The 20,118-nt window shown below is 32.7% G+C and overlaps 2 pseudogenes; one reads left to right on the top strand and one right to left on the bottom strand.

Annotated features, from left to right (window-relative positions):
* LOC109506604 (uncharacterized) overlaps positions 1-13,825 on the top strand; it is a 61,570-nt pseudogene extending 47,745 nt beyond the window's left edge.
* Positions 13,826-17,623: 3,798 nt separating this feature from the next.
* On the bottom strand, positions 17,624-18,799 carry LOC140853794 (uncharacterized; annotated as a pseudogene).
* Positions 18,800-20,118: the final 1,319 nt, after the last annotated feature.

Genomic DNA, 20,118 nt, shown 5'->3' with positions numbered 1-20,118 from the left:
CAGCATAGTGAGTCGACTCAACTCTGAGACATAGTCGACTTTTTGGTGATGAACAGAAACATTTATCTTCAGCCTATACAACTGAGTTGGCTCAATAGAAAACTAAACTGACTTATCAAGGACTTGAGTCGAGTCAAACTAAAATTGAGTCAACTCAACAGGCATGCCAGTAACAATTGAAAAGTTTCAAATCTAATATTTTTGCATGAATAGCAATAAAATTAATCATAAATCTATTCTAGATCTAATCTAAACTTATTTATGATTCTAAATTTTATTTACAATAAAATAATTTTAAAATTTTTTATTGTTCTTCTTCATGAGATGTGATCACAGCGGCACCTCTATACACCATAAAAGAACCCATCGATTGGACAAGAGAGAGACTTTAATCTCTACTTTCTCTTATGATCGAACAGTCTTGGTGATTAACTCAATCCGAGTACTTAACTACCAAGAAAAATAAACTACACTATATATCATATATGTATGAAATCAGATCTTGATAGCATATATATTCATGTCATGCAACCTAGCTCTGATACTAATTGAAGAAAAAGCTAGGTAGTTTTATACATGTTCTTAAAAATTTTGTAGCAGAAAGAAACTAGATTAAATATTTTAATCTATCATGCACTAGATCTGATCTATAAACCACCTAAGCAAGATCGATGACATGACATAAATGCATACAAAATCTGAAATCAAATCACAGATCATATCTAACCATTAGATCATATCTACTGAGATTAGTCTCATACCAGAGTGTGGGTCGAAATTCACCACAGCTGATTATTATAGATTTGAGGTTCTTCCTATCGCACAGCAGCTGCACTGACGTCCGACCTCCACAGATATCCACACGAAGTTTTTTGTCCAATCGGAGGTTTGATAATCTATCTCCTCAGAGTACTAGCTTCTTGCAAAGACCCTCTTGATGGATGATTGATCTCCTTCAGATCACTCAGACTCTTCTAGGCTAAGAAGAAGGGCTTGGGAGGATGTGAAGTGGAGGAAGAAAGTGAACAGGGGAAACCATTTTCTCTCCTCTTTTGTCTCTTCTCAAAACCCTAGATCGAACCCTAGGGTACCCACGGCTTAGAGTCTCTCGCCCACCCTCCTCCTTTTCTTTCTTATAGTGAAACCCTTATTTCTTTCACAGTGAAGCACTCATTGTTGTTGCATAAAATGAGACCCCATCTTATGGTGGGCGACAAAGGATTAGATAAAGGTTAGTTTTGAGTTCAAATTCAAATCCGATTTGAATTCAAACTCAAAACTTTCCCAATCTTGTTTCAAATCTGAATTCAAACCAGTTTTGAATTCATACTCCATCCTAATCCATGAGAGTGGGCAACAAAACATTCAAATTCTGGTGGAGAAGCATCATGCAAATCTGATTTAGTGTGAAACAAAATGCTATGGAGAAGGGAGTTGGCGCAAAAGTAGGAAGTCCAATTCAATTGGACTCTTAGTTCTTTGTTATTTGGTCTTAATCAAAATCATATTTGGTTAGACCCAATTAAATGAGAGAACCTAATCCAATTAGACACTTAACTACCTCAATTAAATCCTAATCCAATCAGAAATTAATTGAGCTCAAGACCTAATCCAATCAGGAATTAATCTTTTTTAGCAATTAGGTCATCTCATAATCTAATCAGGCCAAACCTAATCAAATCTAATTCAATTAGACTTAATCTAAACCATATTGCTCAATCAAATTAAGCAAATCAATAATCTAATTGTTAATTCATCCTTCTATAATTTACCAACTATTAGTAAATTATTCTATCGTAACTTTTATATAATTTTAATTATCAATCATATTGAAAATCATACCCTTGAACAATTCATAATCGTTGATCAGCCATCTGATCAGATAGGAACTACTTTTATGTGTAACCCTATGGGTTCGAATACTAAGCCAGTAGCATAAGAATAAATTTTTATACTAATCAAAATGATCATCTAGCAATGATATCCGACATCTGGATAAATTAAATTATTGCAACACAATATTCAAGAACCTTAGGCATATGGTTATCGTATAATTTACCCTTTTAACCCTCAATGCTTAGAATGACTTTAGAATTAAACTATCAACTCTTAATCAATACATCCGGATTATGTTTTAATCTTATAAATCCTGTAACTCCTCACAAGAATTATCCTGGATAAGATTTTACTAAATTAAAATATATTGTAGCATTAACTCTTAAAATTAGAAGTGATTAATCCTATCTTGACTCACATGCAGACTTCATAAGTACTTGACTATGCCTAAAAATCTTCCATCATTGTATTAGAAATATAGATAGTCTAGCACCAAAGCACAGTAAGTTACTTGCAATATAAATATATTTCTATATTTCACCTGCATGCCATACCAGTGTCTCTATACTTCTTGATTACAAGGACAACCAATTCATATGGCACACAATGATCTATATTTGATAAATATTATCATCCTAATAATAATATATCATTTAGTTGCGAGCTATATTTAAGAACTACATGATAAATCCTCTTTTATCGATTGAAAATAGTTCTAAAGACTTCATCATAATACAAGAGTTCAATAAAAAAGAAACAAAATTTATGATGAAATTATCAAAATAATTTTTATTAATTTATAATTTATATATAATTTATAATATGTACAATCATCTACATATAGACAATTAATTTTAGGACATATTTTCTAACATCTAGCTCACTATGATCGATAGAATTTGTGGTAAATCCCTTGTCGAAGCCAAGATAAGTTTTGATCTTTTTTCTTTGCTTTTCTCTCTTTGCTTAAGCTTTGAATTACCATCAGTGGCTTCAATTTTATTGGAATATCAAAAAAAAACCTATTTTTAGATCTGATTTGCAGCCTTGTTTCTCTTTTCCCACCATTAGCATGTGTCACCAAAGTTCTTGACCAATCCTCCATGCCAAATTATGCCTATTGTTGAAGCTCTATTGTCTATTAAAGGAATCACATGTTAAAGAGCAAAGTCCTATTTTATTTTCTTTTTCCTTCATTTGATCTCCTCACCATCGATCCATTGTCACCATCAGTTGTTGCTCACAATGATCGATCGTTGGTCCTCCGATCAACAGCCACCACCACACCTTTTTTCCTTCTTTTTTCTTATTCTAAGAAGGGAGAGCATATGCTCCCTTATTTTGCTTAAGAAGGAAAAGAAAAGAAAATGAAGAGAAGAAGGGAAAAAAAAGGAAAAATAAAAGAAGAAAAAGAAAGGGAAAAAAAAAGAAAAGAAAGATAGAAAAAATAACTTTTCTCTCTTTCTCTCTCCACTTTTTTTCTATTTTGTCTCTCTAGTTTCTCTCTCAATAATTTTCTTTCTTTAGTTTAATCATATTTTGATTAAATCATCTTGATCAGATCCATCAGGATGTTGGATAGTGTTGCCTGATCAACCTTGTTTCATCTTGTTAATTTTTGTTTCCTCTAGCATTCTCTCTCTATTTGATTTATGAATCCAGTAAAGGATCCCTAATCCTATTGCTTTGAATCCGAGTTGATCCGATAAATAGACTCCGAACCATCCTATTGGTCGGACAGTGTATCCACACCACCCAGCTAGCTCCTTATTAAGCATTACAAGATCTAGTCTTAATTGATCTTTATCAAATTATTTTATTTTAAGTGATCCTAATTAATGAAGTTATTTAATTGAACTAACTTCTGATCATTTGGTTGCATACTGACCTCCACCTTGATTCTTGTCAGATATTACTAATTTGATCATCTTCAACTCTATTGAATCACCTTTTTTTTATCCTAATTTTGATCAATGAAATTATGATAATTGGATCGATCCAAACCATTGGATGTGACTATCCCTGAATTCTATCTTTCCATAATTATTTGTATCCTTCTTAATTATAGAACTTGATTATGTATAGTGGTATGATCTTCTCAATAAGAAAATGTCTAGTAGTGGATTCTATAATAGGATTTGATGATTTGAAAAGAATTTATGAAATTGCTTGAATTTGTAAAAGTATTTGTAAGATAAGTAATGCTTCACTTTCTTTAGATTTATTATAAAAATATAAAATATTTTTTGACATGATTTATGAAATTGATGTATAAATATGATTGTAAGGACATGATTTTTTGCATCAATCTTAAGAAGAAAAAAAAGAACTAGAGTCTCAATTGGACTCTGTTTCTTTCTCCGAGCTCATGACAACAAGAACTCCTAGGGCTCATCAAAATCCAATGAAAGTCTTAAGAATTGGTCTATAAAGGTCCCCCAAATCATTCCCCGACACATTGCCTCCCATCTCTGATTTTTCATTTGCAAAATAATTGGTCTTCTTCTTGACTTTCCATTGAGAAGGATTGGAGAGATCCCATTGCATTGCTGTTGATCCACCATCAAAGTCGAGGTAAGAAGGGCCTGATTTGATGTCTATCCTCTCCTAGTTCCTTAGCCATCATCAATGATCGGATTGTTACCGACATGTCATCGGATTCAATTGATATGAGATGCTCTACTTTCTGTCTCCCTATTTTGGTTTCTCCACTTGATTCCCTGAGATCTGGGTTGAGGTTCTCGATTGAAGGGCTTCTAGCAACTCTATAATTGTAGCCAAACCCCAACCATCGGTCGATGAGCTGCAATGCCCCAACATTTCTTGTTTGAGCCGATCTAACCTTGGCTACTGCCATTCGCCATTGCCATTATCATGGAGATCTTCATCGAAGATTGTGCCTAGACGAACACCCAACATCACTGTAGGTTGCCGACCTTGGCCTTTTTGTTACTGAGTTTGAAGAGAAAAAGGGGTGGGGGAGGGGGTTCCCCTCTTTTGAAGAAGAATGAGAGAGAAAAAGAGTTGTCTCTCTTCTCTCTCTCTCCTCATTCTCTATCTTTTCTCTCTCTCCCCCCTCTTCTCAATCTTTCTCTCTCCCTTATCATTCTCTCTCTTATGTTCTCTCACTCTAAGTTTCTCTCTTTGTATGTTAGAGGGTCAATGGAGGATCTCTAATTCTTTCTATCTAGACTATGGGTTGATTTTATTAGATCCTGAATTGACATTGATGCAAGCACCATTACGCAAACCTTCATCCTAATCATTGTTGAATATTTTAAATCCTACATTTGACAACCTCTAATCCACTATCCTTATATAGATGGATTATTAGTTTCCTAATCTGATGAGTTAGATTATATCATTCTAATTCGGATCCTAAGAGTTGTCACCTGATCCATCTTATTTTTTTTCAAATACACATCTCTTCTATATCTGGCTTTGATTTTATGGACAAGTGCAGTCACCTATCAAGAAGATATGCTAAGTAAGGATATTGACATTCTAATCCCTAAATCAAGATAAATCATTAAATCTTGGTTTATTAATTAGTCATGTATTAGATAGGATCGAGAAATTTGAAGATTTAGAGCAATTCAGTATTAAAGCTTTGAAACTAGAAATCTAATAAAAATTTATGCTATGGTTGCTTGAAGGTGAGTTTAAATTATATCATTGAGTTGTATGCTAGTCATGGATTGGTAAATCCTATTCTAGAGTTTGGCATAAATAGAGATAAGAGTTCCTAGACATTGAATATCTATTTATATAAAAATTATTTTGTGCATTAGTGATTTGATTTATACAGTTTTAATAGCTATATGCTATTTTAATAGCTATATGCTATATACATATTTGTTAAGTATATGTATGATTCTATATGAAGTTATATGTGATATATCACTAATTCTAATTTGGATGGATTTTGGTAATCATGTGCACTAAATTTTGTAAAGGAGTATAATCTTGAATTATATACTTAACAAGCATATAACGGAGTTGTATGACTGTATATGGGGTTGTGGGCTCTGGGCTAGCTATGTTGTCGATGTCCGATCATAGGTCGAAAATATGATTCTCATAGTCCGTGGGACTAACCACTGTATTGGTGCCTCACCATGGGCTAGAAACATGATTGTAGTAGTTCAAAGTGGAGCATTTATGATCCCTCAAACTAGCCACTATATTGGTACCCATCACAAGCTGAAAATATGGTTGTGATAGCCAGAGTTGAGCACTTATAGTCCTTTGGACTAACCATTATTAGTGCCCCATCACGAGTTAAAAATATGGTTGTAGTAATCCGCAGAACTAGCTACTGTATTAGTGCCTCACCATGGACTAAAAATATTAGCTATGATATTAGTGCCCTACCATGAGCTGAAAATATGGTTGTGGTAGTCTAGAGCCGAGCATCTTCATATGATCGAATTTGATATATATTGATTTTGAGATAATTATATGATATGACTCATTACACAAAAAATATATTGTTATACATATTGTATGAATCATGATATTTTTTAGCATGTGATTTGTATAAGTAACAATCATTGTTAGTTTCTTATTTATTATTATTATATTGATGTTGGTATATGAAAATTCTTACTAAACTATAAAACTCACAACTCTTTTCTTCTCTTTTATTTTTTAGAGTGATAGCATGCTTGTACTTGGCTATGGTTGGGATCATGGATGAAAGAATTGATTAGATAGAGCATCACTAATATCAATCAGATAATTGCATTTTAAAAATTGAACAAGTTTTATTATATGTCAATATGGAGTATTTTATTATGAATTGAGATCATTGTGTTCACAGATGCTCGAGATTGTAACAAATTTTATAAGCTTTGTATATTCTTTAGGGCTTTCTCTAGAGAATGTGCAACCATCATGTGCCGATGTAGATACTAAATTTAAGATGTGATAGAGTGGAATCAGAGCTTAAGGTTATGATTACTTGGGATTGTGATATAAGTGGAATCAAAACTTAAATTAATGATCACTAGAACATGATTAAAGTAGTAGAAAAGATTCAAAGTTTGGATTTTGGATCACTATGTATTATGATAAAATTTATATATAAGTGGCATATGATGTGTATAACAGAACTGAATGAGTTATATCTTGATTTTCAATAAGTAGGGCTTCACCTAAGCACAATAGGTGTTGACCTTTGGACATAGGATATTATATTAATAAATTATTATATTAATAAGAGGTGTTGTAGTCTGCACTTATTCAATCATTATTCAGATGATTTTGAAATTTTAAATTTGATGCGGGTGCAAACCATAATAGCCTTCCCTAGTCTTGTTGTTGATTGTTTGGTTGCAAATTTTGTGTTTAGCAATAAGCCAGAGTGTGGAATGTTCTTCGGGGATTGCACCTATTGGTAGATTATATACTATATTGATATTGGGTTCCATTGATTACTTTAGATTTTTACTAAGAGGACATGAGATATACATCATGATAGAATCTTTTTTTTTTTATGGAGCATGATAGAATCTTTATGATAATTTAAATTATCAACTATGGATCAACTTACTTGATTTTTCTTATATTTGTGGAGAATATTGGGTATGTTAGGTTTCAAGTTAGAGTTTAGGTTTCTAAGCTGAACTAAGGTATCTTACTATTGTTATCAAATTAAGTTAAGAAATATTTTTTTGAAAGACTTATATGAGTTTTAACATATAAGGGATAAGATTTTATGTGTCGATTTATTTATGCTAAGGGTTGTGATGAAAGAAGTTCTATATGGAATAATTGAATTGATTCTACTTATAAGGATGTTGATTTGAAGTCTTCTAATTTGTTGAGATTTGGAGTTAAATCTTATTTTTAAAAAGAAAGATCCATTTAGAATTATCTAATTGATTATCAGGTAATTTTAGGGTTAAGTTACTCCAAATTAGTTCTAGGTTTATGGGATTTTAGATGAGTCATGGAGCTTATATAAGGGCTTCAAATATGGAAGTAAATTAAGATTTAATCTTGATTTGATATGCTTGAGTGACAAAGAAATTTTAAAAAAATTGTTTTAAATCTAGCAAAAATGTGAAAGATTAGATCTTTTTTAGATTTTGATGTAAAATAGTATTCTTGTCAGAAATTCATCTGATAAATCTGAAGATTCGAAAGATTTAGATCAGAGTATACAACAGAAGTATGGGGGTTGGCTTTTATTGAAACTAGTTAAGAATACTAATTCTAATTCAATAAGTGTCATGAATGGAGACTTAATTTTTAGTAAAAGAGACCACCATTAATAAATGAAAGGACAAGATTGTTGATCCTTTGCCTCATCTAGATGTTTTAGTACTATCTTCAATGATTGGATCTTTTATTATTGGTAATAGTCAAAAGAATTTTGAGCATCTTAAGTTTAGGATTAATAGATTAACAATCCTTGGTTAAGCTCGGATATGGAATGTTTTGAATATAAATATCTTTTTCTTAGCTCTAACATTATTACTCCATTTGTTTGAATGGATTTGAGGTTTTTCAATGATAAGAGTTTAATTGTTACATCATGTAAGAAGATAAAATGATAAAGAAGGCTGTAGATCATGAGCATATCATGCTCCATCACTCTTCTATTTTTATTAAGATTAGATTAGGTCGATTATGATTTTCACGTAAAATTAATTAAGAGCAAATAATTTCATGGGCAAGGAATTAGGCATTTTAAGTTAAGATTAAGAGATCAAGAAAATTTGTTATCTTATGGATAGAAAAGATCTAATTTTGAAATGCTATATAATTATTTATGTTGAAGACTTATGGAGTGAGCACTTTGAGATCTAGACTAATTGGAAGCTCAAGGACAATATGAGGGCTATGTACTTTCAATGTTTTAAATTTTAGGTATGTCAATTTCGAGAATAAAATTATTTTAAAGGGGAGAGAATATAAGGATCTGATTTTTCACATGAATCTAAAAAATAAAAAAAAAAAAGAACTACAATCCTGATTGGACTTTATTTCTTTCTCCAAGCTTGTGATGATAAGGACTCCTAGGAGTCATTGGATTCTGACGAAAGCCCCAGGAACTAGTCTATAAAGGGCCCCCAAATCTTTTCCTAACACATTGCCTCCCATCTCCGATTTTCCACTGGCAAAACCATTGGTCATCTTCCTGATTTTTCATTGAGAAGGTTGGAGAGACACCATTGAATTGCTGTTGATTCACCATCAAAGTCGAGGTAAGAAGGACCTAATTTCATCTATACGCTCTCCTATTTCCTTAGCCAATGCCGACAATCAGATTGTTGCTGGCAGGTCACTATATTATTGCGGGCAAGTTATCGGATTCAGTTGATATGGGATGCTCTATTTTCTATCTTCCTATTTGGATTTTCTCCACTTGATTCTTTGAGTTTTGAGCTGAGATTGTTGACTAAAGGTCTTCTAGCAATACTCTATCATCGTAGCCAAACTCAGGCCATCAGTTGGTGAGCTACAATGTCCCAACTTTTCTTATTTGAGCTGATCTATCCTTGGTTGCTGCCGACCACCACTACTGCTGTCGTCAAGATTTTCATCAAAGACTATGCCTGGATGGACACCCAGCACCACTGCCGGCTACCGCCGCAAGTTATTGGCCTTGTTGGCCTTTCTGCTACCAAGTTTGAAGAAAAAAGGGGGGGTTCCCTTATTTTGAAGAAGATGAGAGAGAGAGAGAGAGAGAGAGAAAGTTATCTCTCCTCTCTCTCTCCTCATTTTCTCTTCTCTCTCTCTCTTTCTCTTCTCAATCTTTCTCTCTCCTCTACCTTTCTTTCTCTTATTTTCTCTTACTCTAAGTTTCTCTCCCATATATGTTAAAGGGTCAATGGAGGATCTCTAATTCTTTCTATCTGGACTATGGGTTTATTTTGGTAGATCCCAAATTGCCATTGATGCGAGCACCATTATGCCAACCTTCATCCCAATCATTATTGAATGTTTTAAATCCCATATTTGACAACCTCTAATCCACTATCCTTATCTTGATAGATTATTAGTTTCTTAATCTAATGAGTTGGGTTATGTCATTCTAACCAATTCAGATCTTGAGAGTTGCATCTGATCAGTTTTGTTCTTTTCAACATACACATTTCGTGCATATCTGGCTTTAATTTTTTGGACAAGTGTGGTCACATATCAAGGAGATATGTTGACTAAGGAGATTGATATTCTAGTCCCTAATCAAGGTAAATCCCTAAATCTTTGTTTATTAATTAGTCATGTATTAGACGGGATTGAGCAATTTGAAGATCTAAGGTAAGTTGGTATTAAAGCTTTGAAACTAGAAATCTTATAATAATTTATGCTGATGGTTGATCAAAGTTGAGTTCGAATTATATCATTGAGTAGATATGCTAGTCGTGGATTGGTAAACCCTATTCCTAGACATTGATCACCTATTTATATAAAAATTATTTTGTGCATTGGTGATTTGATTTATGTGGTTTTAATAGTTATATGCTATATATTTATTTATTAAGTGTATGTATGATTTTATTTGAAGTTACGTATGACATATCATTGATCCTCAGTTAGATGGATTTTGGTAATCATATACATCAAATTTTGTAAAAGAGTGTAATCTTGAATTATAATACTTAACAAGCATGTAATAGAGTTGTATGACTGTGTGTAGGATTGTGGTGCTCTGGATGAGTCATATTGTTGATGCCCTACCACAAATTGAAAATATGGTCTTGGTAGTCCGTGGGACTAGCCTTTATATTGGTCCATACCACAGACTGAAAACATAGTTGTGGTAGTTTAGAGTGAGCACTTGTGGTCTCCTAGACTAGCCACTATATTGGCACCCTACCATAGGCTGAAAACATGGTTATGGTAGTCAGAGTTGAATGCTTATGGTCTTTTGGACTAGCTACTGTTAGTGCCCCACTATAGACTGAAAACATGGTTGTAGTAGTTCGTAGGACTAGCTACTATATTGGTACCCCATCATGGATTAAAAATGTGGTTGTGATAGTTCACAGAATTAGCTACTGTATTGGTGCCCTGCCATAAGTTGGAAATATGGTTGTGATAGTCTAAAGTGAAGCATTTTAATATGATTGAATTTGATGCATGTTGATTTGAGGTAATTGTATGATGTGACTTATTGCATAAAAGATATATTTGTTATGCACATTTTATAAATCATGGTATCTTTTGGTATGTGATTTATATGAGTAATAATAATTGTTAGTTTCTTATTTATTATTATTATATTGGTATTGGTGTATAAAAATATTTATTGGACTGTAAAGCTCACAACTCTCTCCTTCTCTTTCTTTATCATAGTGAGAGAAGGCCAGTACTTGGCTATAATTGGAATCACGGTTGAAAGTATTGATTAGATAAAGCATCACCAAGATCAATCATATGATTGCATTTTGAAAATAGAACAAGTTTTATGGTATGTCAATATGGAGTATTTTATTATGAATTGAGATCACTGTATTCACGGAAGTTTGAGATTGTAACGAATTTTGCAAGCCTTATGTATTCTTTTGGGCTTTCTCTAGAGAATGTGGCCATCAAATGCCCAACTTGGGTGCTGGATTTGAGGGTGACAATGATGAATGATATTTTGATATTTAATGTATTTTATTTTGAAATATTATGATGATATTTAATAGAAAGTATTGATTTTATGAATTACACTTAATTGACTTTGATACCATATGATTATGTGAATTTTTATCAAATTGAAATATAAAATGTGATTTGTGAAAATAATTTTGATTCAAGATGAATTGAATTCTTGGCTTAGCTGTGTTAAGGACCCTACCAATAGAGCCTACTACATTGGCATTTGATTTAATTGTCCTGAAGGTTTTATATCGTAAGAAGATATGTGACATATCACAGGTAGATACGTGATTCCTTAGAACTTTGTTGTAAGATGATACATAGCATTCTGCAAGTAGACATGCGATTCTAAAAGATTTTGCTACATGATGACATGTAGCATATCGCAAGCAGATGCACAATGTTGAAGAACATTTCCATGAAATGATGTGTGACACACTGCAAACATATTCATGGTCATGAATGATTTTGCTGCAAGATGATATGCAACACATCACAAGATGATACACAGTATTATGACTCCATCATAGAAAAAATATAGCCATAGCTCCTAGTTGATAAGATGAATCTAACAGTTTTGAAAGGATTGAATTCGCGAAAGAAACTTAAATTTTTTGAAAATGATTGAATTTGACATGCAAAATATTTCATAATGTAGTATATTGAAATTTGATTCGAATTGATGAATTCTATATGCTTCTTTTTTATAAATAATTATTTATTTTATTTTTTGATTTAATATAGTTGAAATGTTCATTATTTACTAGGTTGTCTAGCTTATTTCCATATTTTACTATTTTTATATATTCAAAGAACGAGCTCGATTTGGGGATTCATCATAGGAGAGTGATTAGAAATAGAACTTTGATTACTCCATTTAGATTATAAATTTTAGTGAATTTTGATGTAAGATCATTTGAATATTATTGAATTTTGTGAAAAACTAATGTTTGAATTTTAGTTATTTAAATATAAATTTACTATTTAAATTTATTCTGCTATTTGCTTAATGATATCGTAAAGAGATGTCTTGCATACTTGTGGGGAGAGTTCTCCTTGAGTATGTAATGATTGCCATGACTTCTGGTTCACGATGTTGGATCGGAGGCATGACAAAGACTTTGAAGAGCTCATACAACATCAAATTAACCAAAAATAAATCCAACAGAAAATTAATAAATCTGAATTCAAACCTAAACTTCAAGACAAGGATTTGCTATGAAACTTCCTGTTCGATATGAAATATGACCCGTTTTACCCACATATGATACATACTAAAAAAATCCAAAACTTTGCTGTTCCCCATTTGCTGTCATATAAAATTGCACTTGCATTAGAATGTAGGGTGAATCCGTCTTGGCTTACCTTATTGTGTTTCTGACGTCTATTGGTCCTCATTCTCACTGCACATTTGTAAACATATTACCAGTACACTGTTCTTTTCCTTCCTGGTGGGTTGCTTGCATTTCCGTTCACAAGAGAATAAAGTGTAAGAAAGAAATGATGTAAGTTTTAAAAGAGATGGTCATGAAACCATCAAAATGGGCTGACTAAACTTAGTTGCTTATCTTGGTGCTGATATTACTTGGAATTCTTGTTTGTCTTAACAAATCTTTCATTGTGGGAAGCATGTTCCATCAAAGTTGTCAGGTTCCTTAATGAATCTATATTTCCATCTGCAGCTGGAACCATATGTTTTGCTCCATGCTAGCCAAGATCCTGGTCCTGGTGACGAATGCAGTGCAAATCAATTGGGAAGTGAAAAACAGTTTTGTGATGCTACAGCATCATGGGTTCAGGTTGTATCTTTCATGCGAAAGAGTGATACCACTTCTTTCATAATGTCAACTGTTGGATTGCATAACGACTGCTTTGAAATCTGTGCAGGGAGATGGAATAAAGATAATGGACCTTCGAAATTTGTGGAAGGAGAGATCCAACGTTTCACAATTGTAAAAGAAGATCAATCATTCTTTCACGTGAAAGATGCAACCTGAACCCCAGCATCAGTATAATGCTGATGTGTCCTTTAGTGTCAATATTGATGTTGCCACCAAACATACAAAAAGCATTGATTGTTCCTTATTAACCAAAGCATTTATGGTTGCTTCTAAAGAGAAACTAGTGATTAAAGGAATGTTCATGGTACTATGCCTGTCGATGATACAGAAGTAGGGAACTACCAAAAGAATGATAGTGGTGGGGACATGCCTCCTACTGCTCCCAATCTACTTGGTAATCCTACAAGTGATTCCTCTGTGGTAGACTCACAATTACAGAAGATGGATCATCCTACAGCAAACACCCTGATTAAGTTTCTGCAAATATACAGGAACCTAACTCAATTGCCTGCCATGCACAGGAAGAGCAAACTAATGAAGAAGCATAACTATATCAAATGAAGTAATATCCAAGGCGGATCATATAAGCAATTCTTCAATTATTGAAACGAAATCTGAATTTTGCATAAACCTTTATGTCCAAGGTCTTGAACTTTATAATTTGCCCATTCCAAACAAATTTTAAAGATAACGTACCTTGATCCATCATAAAATGCTTGAAGATTGTTTGACCACAAGAATGTCCTTTCTAAAGAAACTGTATTTCTCTCTCCTGGCCTTCTTGATCTTGAGGTCCGGTTTTCTGATGGAAAGAAAACTGTCTATTTCTTTGGCAGAGAGAGGACTCAGTTTTAAATAAGATTTTCTTTAGGAGTCACTTTCCATCAACGTGAAAGTTATAATTTAAAACAATATCTCCTTAACTGACCAATAGGAATTTAACACTTAATTTATTAAACCATAATTAAATAACCCTTTTATCTCCTTAACTTGGCCCATGTGATGTTATCATGGTTTAATAATAAAACCTACTATGCATAGTAAAAGCTAAATCCTTTCATATATTGGTCATAACATTAATCATCATTAAGCCAAAATTATTATGGATCATAACGGTCTTATGTCATTAGGTTAACATAATTCCTTCTATGTATCACGATATTAATTCAAAACTTAACATGACCTATAATTAGATATACCATAAAAGACCAATAATAATGTCTTCGTCAAAGACAAATCCTGCTAATCTTCACATAATTCCAGCATGTATATATAACAACAATAATAACAGGATGTTTAAATATTAGAAACATTACTTAAATGAGCTCAGAGTGCCAAATACACAAAACAATAACATAATGTCAATAATGGTACCCAATAATACCCATTCTTTCGACATGTTCATTAAATGCCTTTGGCGGCAATCCTTTTGTTAATAGATCTGCAATTATAAAATTAGTGCTAATGTGCTCGATTGACACTCTTTGTTTCTGAACTTCTTCCTTAACGGCAAAGCATTTTACTTCCATGTGTTTAGCATCCTTTGAATACTTGTCGTTTCTTAAAAAAAAGACTGCTGCGGCATTATCATAATAAATTTTTAATAGCTTGGCAATACTGTCGATAATTTCAAATTCTGAAATAAAGTTTCGTAGCCATAAACTATGAATGGTGGCCCTAAAGTATGCCACAAACTTAGCTTCCATAGTGGATGCAACATGACAGACTGTTTCGCACTCTTCCATGAGATTACTCTTCCAGCTAAAAGGAACAAATACCCAAATATGGATTTTCTTGTGTCAATACATCCAGCATAATCTGAATTTGAATACCCAATCACCTCAAGATGATCAAATCTCCTATAAGTGAGCATGTGATCTTTCGTTCCTTGTAAGTATCTTAATACTTTCTTTGCAGCCTTCTAGTGATCCAATTCTGGATTACTTTGATATCTGCCCAGCATTCTAACAGCAAAACTAATGTCTGGTCTAGTATAGGTCTGTGCAAACATCAAACTCCCAACAATAGATGCATAAGGAATCTTTTCCATTTCTATACATTCCAATTCATTTTTTGGGCATTGCATAAAGCTGAATTTATCGTCTTTTTGAATTGGAACAATACTTGCAAAGCACTTTTTCATCTTGAATCACTCTAGAGCTTTATTGATATATGCTTTTTGAGACAATCTTAACAACCCCATATCTTTCATTTCAAATTTTTTAGAGAGAAATTTCTTAGTCTCATGTAGTAAGCCAAGATCATTAGCAGCAAGCAAAATATCATCAACATATAGAATCAAAAATATAAACTTGCTCTCACTGACCTTCAGATATATACACCGATTAACTATGTTTTCTTTAAATCCAAAAGAAACAACCGTATCATTGAACTTAAGATACCATTATTAGGAAGCTTGTTTAAGTTCATATATTGATTTCTTAAGTTTACACACCATGTGTTCCTTTCCTTCAACTAAAAACCCTTCGAGTTGATCCATATAGATTTCTTTCTTTAAATTTCTACTAAAAAAGATAGTTTTCACATCCATTTGATGGAGGTCTAAATCATAATGGGCTACCATTGCTATAATAATTCTAAATGAGTCTTTTTTAGAAATAGAAGAAAAGATCTCATCATAGTCAATGCCATCTTTTTGAGTATAACTTTTAACAACGAGTCTAGCTTTATATCGTTTGATATTGCCACTTGAGTCGCATTTGGTCTTAAAGACCCATTTACAACCAATTTTTTAACAACCTTCAGGCAATTCAACAAGATCCTAGACTGCATTACGATTCATGGATTTTAACTCTTCTTTCATGGCATCTAACCATTTAATTGAATTTTCACTTTTAGTGGCCTGTGAAAACGAAACTGGATCTTTGTCAATTCCTAAGTCATTTTCTAACTCTTGTAAATGAACCACATAATCATCAGAAATAGTAGATTTTCTCAGTCTTTGGGACCTTCTTAATGCTATTTTATGTGGTTCATCTACTACAGGTTCATTGGCAACAACTTCATGATGCGGAGTTTGATCGTTCATTTGTTGTTCTTGCAAGTTGTCAAAGTGTTCAACAATCATAGGAACAAAAATTTGAGAAGAAATTATAGGTAAAGAAACTTGCACCCAAACTTCTTGGATTTCCACTTTAGATTTTTCTGGATAACCAATGAAGAATCCATTGGTTGTCTTGAATCTATTTTTTTTTTCATGTGGATTATAAATTCTTACTTCCATTGAACAATCCCAAATATGTAAGTGCCTCAAACTGGGTTTCCTTCCTATCCACAGTTCCTAAGGAGTCTTTGAAATTGCCTTAGTAGGAATCCTATTTAATAAGTACATGGCAGTCTTGAAAGCATGCATCCCCAATGATAAGGGTAAAGAAGAATAACTCAACATACTCCTAACCATGTCTATTAAAGTATGGTTACGCCTTTTTGTAACACCATTCTGTTGGGATATACCTGGCATTGTGTATTGAGCACATATGCCACTCTTTTCAAGAAACTTAGCACATAGATCAGAACATTGTCCAATTTCATCATGCTTTCCATAATATTCACCACCTCTATCAGACCTCACAATTTTCATCTTTTTGTCTAGTTGTCTTTCAACCTCATTAATAAACACCTCTAAGGCATCTACTGACTGAGATTTTTCATGCAACAAATAGATATAGCCATAACATGAAAAATCATCAATAAAAATAATAAAATATTTTTCTCCATCAAAAGATGGAACATCAAAAGGTCCACATATATCAGTGTGTATAATTTCAAGAAGCTGTGTGCTTCTTATGGCTTTTTTTTTAAGTGTGTGTTTTGTATATTTTTCTTTAATACAATCCACACAAATACCAAGATCAGTAAAATCTAAATCTAGAAGGATTTTATTCTTTACTAATCTTACTATTTTTTCTTTGGATATGTGACCTAAACACTTATGCCACAAGTAAACTAAACTTTCATTCACTAAACCACGTTTAGTACCAATATTATGATGCAAGGTTAATAGAGTTTCAGCAAAAAGATTATCAGACTTTAATTTATACAAACCATCACAAAGAACACCAGAACCAATAAGATGATTATGTTTAAACAAACCGAAACATCCATTTTCAAATTTAAAAGAATATCTAGCTGTATCAAGTTTGGACAAAGAGATAAAATTTCTAGAAATAGAAGGAACATAAAGAGTTTGGAAAAGATCTAAATGGTGTTCGGTATCTAAAATCAAATGATAAGTTCCAATGGCTTCAATTGGAGCTTTGACTCGATTTCCTATGAAAATAAACTTTTCATTTGGATTTATGGTTTGGATTGTAAGGAATCCCTACATCATATTAGTAACATGAGTGATACAACCAGAATCAATCTATCAAATATTATAAGAAATTTTTGCTAGATTAGATTCAAAATATACAAAAGCACTAGGCTTACCTTTCTTTTCGAACCATGCCTTACGTTTCAAGCAATCTTTCTGATAGTGTCCAAGTTTTTTGCAGAAATGACACTTATCATTCTTCGGTTCCTTCTTGTGGATTGGAGCAGACGATACATTAACCTTATGTGTTCCTTGCTTGCCCTTTCTTTTCTTTTTTTCGGAATTTTTTCTACCTCCTTGCTGACCCATGAGATTAATTGAGTGAATTCCTTGCTTCTTAAGCCTTGCTTCCTCCTAAATAAGCACACTTTGTTGTTCATTCACATTCCACTTGTCCTTTGTAGTATTGTAACTCATTTGGAATGGACCATATTCATAAGGCAATGAGTTTATGATAAATTGCACAAGGAAACTTTCACTCACTTCCATCCCCATGGACCTCAATCTTGCCGCTATATTTGTCATTTCAGTGACATGCTCATGCATGGTACGAGAACCATCAAACTTAGTGGTGGTTAACGTACCCATTAGTGTCCCAGCAAGTGACTTATCAGCAAAATCAGACTGGGAGATATCTTCTACATACTTTAGGTATTCCTTAGCATTTTCAGTTTTGGGAATTGTAGCCTTAATGTTGCTAGCCACAGTCATTCGCATAAACATTAAGCTTAGTCTATTTGATCTTTCCCAAGCCTCATGGAAAGACCTTTGTTCCGCACTACTAGACTCAATAAGAGCAGCGGGCTTATCAGTTAGGAGTGCCAAAACAAGTCTTAGAACACCTAGGTGAAACTGAATTTGTTCACACCATTCAGAGAAATTAAGCCCATAGAATTTCACTGTAGACGCAGCTTGCGAATGAAGAGCAACAGAACTAGATGCTGCAAAAATACATTAAATGCATATCATACATTAATGCTTTGAGTTGTAATTTAAACACATAAAGCAGAGTCAAATATCATTCATATAAACAATACGTGCATATTGAAGTTCTCCTTTGGGTGAAGCAACAACATACAAAAATAAACATAATTGATGCTTAATTTTGTTTTCACATAATTGGTAATTATATATACTTTAATTAAACATGTTTGCTATCTTTGGATAGACTAAACATATCTAACTAAGTATACTAAGTAACCACAATCATGTTCATCGACGTAAAATTAATTAATCAATCTTTGGATGATTCTTAAATATTTTATAATCAATGAACTTCAGTATACCCATTACATATATCATCATGTCATCTAAGCATCACATAATCATGAGTAACTGAGTTATTTAATTTGATGTTAATTAAAACTTTCCAATTTGGCCACTTTAGTGACTAACAAATTGTTCATAATATAAACATCAAATTAAATAATAATATAATTATACAATTTTATAGACAATAATGATAATACAAGCTTTCGGTCACAAGGTGCTTATTATTCTATAATTCTTTATACATGCAACTATCAATCAATAAATTAAATACTTACCACTAATAAATTGATAACCTAAAATAGTTGCAGAATGATGGATCAAAATTCATTTTCGGATATAAGCATTGCTAGAAATAGAATAAGGGTGAGTGACTGTATAGCATTATCCGGTCAAGAAATCAGGATTCAAAGAGGATGCATAAAGGCAACCATGCTGAGACCCAAACTATGCTAACAGAGGAAGATTTGGCCTCTGCCAGCGCAGGTTTAATGGGTAAAAGCAGTAAGACATCAACCACAAACAGTGTCCCCACAAAACCTTTTTTTTTAAAAAAAAAAAAATCACATTCAATCTAATATGCGGCCAACAAAACAGATATATATTCAACATGAAATCACAAGTAGAATATTACAAGTGATCAACTCAAAACAACAACACAAAAATTCACACCAAGTTTAAACAGCAGCGGAATCGTAATAATAATAAGTTAAAGTTCTTGTAATCAAATTCTTAAAAGAAATTATAAATTCTCAAATCTGATTCTGATGCCACATATAAGCAATTTATCAATTATGTAAACGGAATCTGAATTTTGCATAAACCTTCATGTTTAAGGTCTTGAACTCTATAATTTTCGCATTCCAAACAAATTTTAAAGAAAACGTATCTTGATCCATCATAAAATGCTTGAAGATTGTCTATTTTTCTCTCTTGGCCTTTTTGATCTTGATGTACGGTTTTCTGACGGAAAGAAAACTGTCTATTTCTTTGGCAGAGAGAGGACTAGGTTTTAAATAAGATTTTCTTTAGGAGTCACTTTCTATTGACGTGACAGTTATTATTTAAAACAACATCTCCTTAGCTGACCAATAGGAATTTAACGCTTAATTTATTAAACCACAATTAAATAACCCTTTTATTTAACGTGGGCCACTAAAGAAATAACTAACAGGTCATGCCTTATGGAAAATAATGATGGTGACTATCTGGATGGTTCTGTTCGCTGTGATCAATGTG

This window comes from Elaeis guineensis, chromosome 14 (assembly GCF_000442705.2).
Source record: "Elaeis guineensis isolate ETL-2024a chromosome 14, EG11, whole genome shotgun sequence".
In the NCBI taxonomy this organism is placed as follows: Eukaryota; Viridiplantae; Streptophyta; class Magnoliopsida; order Arecales; family Arecaceae; genus Elaeis; species Elaeis guineensis.
Note: the sequence above shows the minus strand (reverse complement) of the source record. Positions and strands in the feature narration are given on the sequence as shown.